The sequence below is a fragment of the Engystomops pustulosus genome, chromosome 4 (assembly GCF_040894005.1).
Source record: "Engystomops pustulosus chromosome 4, aEngPut4.maternal, whole genome shotgun sequence".
In the NCBI taxonomy this organism is placed as follows: Eukaryota; Metazoa; Chordata; class Amphibia; order Anura; family Leptodactylidae; genus Engystomops; species Engystomops pustulosus.
This window is the reverse complement of record NC_092414.1, coordinates 213,473,511-213,478,141: the sequence shown is the minus strand read 5'-3', so window position 1 is coordinate 213,478,141 and position 4,631 is coordinate 213,473,511.

Here is a 4,631-nt window from a genome sequence, read left to right as displayed (position 1 = left end):
CTTCTCAACTGTCATTACCCAGGAAAATCCCCTGGTGGAAGACACAATGAGAAATAATGTAAATTCTCTTTGGAATGTCAACAGTTTAACCGAGGAAGAGGTACAGCGCCGCCTCGCAACCACTAAGATAGATAAATCACCGGGGCCAGATGGCATACACCCCCGGGTTCTGCATGAACTATGTACCATGATAGACAGACCGTTATTTTTAATATTTGAAGATTCCCTAAGGACTGGTTATGTTCCACAGGAATGGCGCATAGCAAATGTGGTACCAATATACAAAATAGGATCAAAAAGCGATCCTGGAAACTACAGACCTGTGAGTCTAACTTCTGTGGTGGGGAAAATATTTGAGGGCTTTGTTAGAGATGCTATCCTGGAGTATCTCACTGAGCACAACTTTATAACCCAGCGTCAGCATGGGTTTATGAGAGATCGGTCCTGTCAGACTAATCTGATTGGTTTCTACGAGGAGGTAAGTTCAAGACTGGATCTGGGGGACGCTGTGGATGTTGCCACTGTGCCACATAAAAGGTTGGTATATAAAATGAGACTGCTGGGAATAGGAGAGAATCTGTGTATTTGGGTAAGTAATTGGCTTAGTGATAGAAAACAGAGGGTGGTCATTAATGGCACATTCTCAGATTGGGTTGATGTTACCAGTGGAGTGCCACAGGGGTCAGTATTGGGGCCACTTCTTTTTAATATTTTTATTAATGACCTTGTAGTGGGTTTACACAGTCAAGTTTCAATATTTGCAGATGATACTAAGCTGTGTAAAGTAATAAATACTGAGGTCGATAGTTTAGCATTACAGAGGGATTTGTGGAAGCTTGAGGGATGGGCAGAGAAATGGTTGATGAGGTTTAATGTAGATAAATGTAAAGTTATGCACTTGGGCCATGGAAACAAAAAGTATAATTATGTTCTAAACGGTCAATTACTTAGTTAAACTGAAGCTGAAAAGGACTTGGGGGTATTGGTGGATGGTAAACTTAATTTTAGTGACCAGAGCCAGGCGGCTGCTGCTAAAGCAAATAAAATAATGGGATGTATCAAGAGAGGAATAGATTCTCATGATAAAGACATAGTTCTGCCCTTATACAAATCCCTGGTCAGACCTCACATGGAATATTGTGTACAGTTTTGGGCACCAGTGTATAAAAAGGATATAGTAGAGCTGGAACGGGTGCAGAGGAGAGCAACCAGGATTATTAGGGGAATGGGGGGATTAGAATACACTGACAGATTACAAAACTTGGGATTATTCAGTTTAGAAAAAAGACGACTGAGGGGAGACCTCATTACAATGTACAAATACCTGAACGGACAGTACAAGGGCCTCTCCAAAGAACTTTTTATACCTCGGCCTGTGACCAGGACAAGGGGGCATCCTCTACGCCTAGAGGAGAGGCAGTTTTATCATCACCATAGACAGGGGGCATCCTCTACACCTAGAGGAGAGGAGGTTCTACCATCACCATAGACAGGGGCATCCTCTACACCTAGAGGAGAGGAGGTTCTACCATCACCATAAACAGGGGGCATTCACTACACCTAGAGGAGAGGAGGTTCTACCATCACCATAGACAGGGGGCATTCTCTACACCTAGAGGAGAGGAGGTTCTACCATCACCATAGACAGGGGCATCCTCTACACCTAGAGGAGAGGAGGTTCTACCATCACCATAGACAGGGGGCATCCTCTACACCTAGAGGAGAGGAGGTTCTACCATCACCATAGACAGGGGGCATCCTCTACACCTAGAGGAGAGGAGGTTCTAACATCACCATAGACAGGGGGCATCCTCTACACCTAGAGGAGAGGTGGTTCTATCATCACCATAGACAGGGGGCATCCTCTACACCTAGAGGAGAGGAGGTTCTACCATCACCATAGACAGGGGCATCCTCTACACCTAGAGGAGAGGAGGTTCTACCATCACCATAAACAGGGGGCATTCACTACACCTAGAGGAGAGGAGGTTCTACCATCACCATAGACAGGGGGCATCCTCTACACCTAGAGGAGAGGAGGTTCTACCATCACCATAGACAGGGGCATCCTCTACACCTAGAGGAGAGGAGGTTCTACCATCACCATAAACAGGGGGCATTCACTACACCTAGAGGAGAGGAGGTTCTACCATCACCATAGACAGGGGGCACCCTCTACACCTAGAGGAGAGGAGGTTCTACCATCACCATAGACAGGGGCATCCTCTACACCTAGAGGAGAGGAGGTTCTACCATCACCATAAACAGGGGGCATTCACTACACCTAGAGGAGAGGAGGTTCTACCATCACCATAGACAGGGGGCACCCTCTACACCTAGAGGAGAGGAGGTTCTGCCATCACCATAAACAGGGGGCATTCACTACACCTAGAGGAGAGGAGGTTCTACCATCACCATAGATAGGGGGCATCCTCTACACCTAGAGGAGAGGAGGTTCTACCATCACCATAGACAGGGGGCATCCTCTACACCAAGAGGAGAGGAACTTTCACCATCACCATAGACAGGCAGCATCCTCTACACCTAGAAAGGAGGAGGTCCTACCATCACCATAGACAGGGGCATCCTCTACACCTAGAGGAGAGGAGGTTCTAACATCACCATAGACAGGCAGCATCCTCTACACCTAGAGGAGAGGAGGTTCTACCATCACCATAGACAGGCAGCATCCTCTACACCTAGAGGAGAGGAGGTTCTACCATTACCATAGACAGGGGGCATCCTCTACACCTAGAGGAAAGGAGGTTCTACCATCACCATAGACAGGGGGCATCCTCTAGACCTAGAGGAGAGGAGGTTCTGCCATCACCATAAACAGGGGGCATTCACTACACCTAGAGGAGAGGAGGTTCTACCATCACCATAGACAGGGGGCATCCTCTACACCTAGAGGAGAGGAGGTTCTACCATCACCATAGACAGGGGGCATCCTCTACACCTAGAGGAGAGGAGGTTCTACCATCACCATAGACAGGGGGCATCCTCTACACCTAGAGGAGAGGAGGTTCTACCATCACCATAGACAGGGGCATCCTCTACACCTAGAGGTGAGGAGGTTCTACCATCACCATAGACAGGGGGCATCCTCTACACCTAGAGGAGAGGAGGTTCTACCATCACCATAGACAGGGGGCATCCTCTACACCTAGAGGAGAGGAGGTTCTACCATCACCATAGACAGGGGGCATCCTCTACACCTAGAGGAGAGGAGGTTCTACCATCACCATAGACAGGGGCATCCTCTACACCTAGAGGAGAGGAGGTTCTACCATCACCATAGACAGGGGCATCCTCTACACCTAGAGGAGAGGAGGTTCTACCATCACCATAGACAGGGGCATCCTCTACACCTAGAGGAGAGGAGGTTCTACCATCACCATAGACAGGGGGCATCCTCTACACCTAGAGGAGAGGAGGTTCTACCATCACCATAGACAGAGGACATCCTCTACATCTAGAGGAGAGGCGGTTCTACCATCACCATAGACAGGGGGCATCCTCTACACCTAGAGGAGAGGAGGTTCTACCATCACCATAGACAAAGGTTCTTTACTGTAAGAGCAGTGAGACTATGGAACTCTCTGCTGCAGGAGGTTGTTATGGAGGACTATATGTACATGTTATGATACTATGATACTAAGATCTCGGAGGAGCCATCATAGCACCTGCCTGTAGCAACTATGTGGATAGCAATTTCTCCGTTAGAGTAGAAGTAGACCTTCACAAGGTCCTAGATCTTAAAGACGAGATCCGAGAAACATATTTTAAGGAGGAAACCTCATAGTTTTCCTGGTTAAATCCCAACAACTGGTTCCAAGGTATCGGAGGATGGATCACTGGGGGGAAGGGCAGTTGTTCTTTTGCTCTTGGTCAAAACCATAAAATAGATCACAACTTGTTCCATCAAGACGGCTGCTCGAGTCCTTGTGCACGTACTAAACGTATCGGCCAAAAATGGGGAGACAGTTAATGGAGAACGACCACTGAAGATCACTGGTGGACATGGTAAACCTGTAAAGGTTTGAAGTTCTGGATCTTGAGGGATTTTTTACCACCACAACTTTTTGAAAATGGAAGATTTCCTAAAATAAGATGATAAATCATGTTTATGGTCTTGGCTCTTCCTAAAGAAGAAGATACAGACGGAGTAGATCCATATGTAGAAGAAGAGGAGGAGACAATGAAACGACATTGTAGATTGTGGACGTAGAGTAGGACCTATGTAGACATCTCTTCTGGTGGGTGACCAGAAGATCCTTCTCCAGGATTCCATGGAAAGAGAACATCTAGGAAGGAAATTGAAGGCTATCTTTAGATGGCAGATGGACCAAAGGTCCAACTCTGGTGATGAAACCGAGTCCATGGCGCCAGAAGAATATGGTGGAACCAGATCTATCACAGAATACGATGACTCTGAAGTGGAGATGTCCTCAGAAATTGTGATATTGTTACTACATGACGAGGGGTGAGCTACCGGATGCTATAACATAGGCCAAAAGTCAACCACAAGTGCTTATGCGAAACAATACAGGTTGACCTAGAATCAGCAAGGAGCCGGCAGCGGGGGAGGGTGATAATACTGGGTAACGGACCAATGGTGGTGGGGGCAC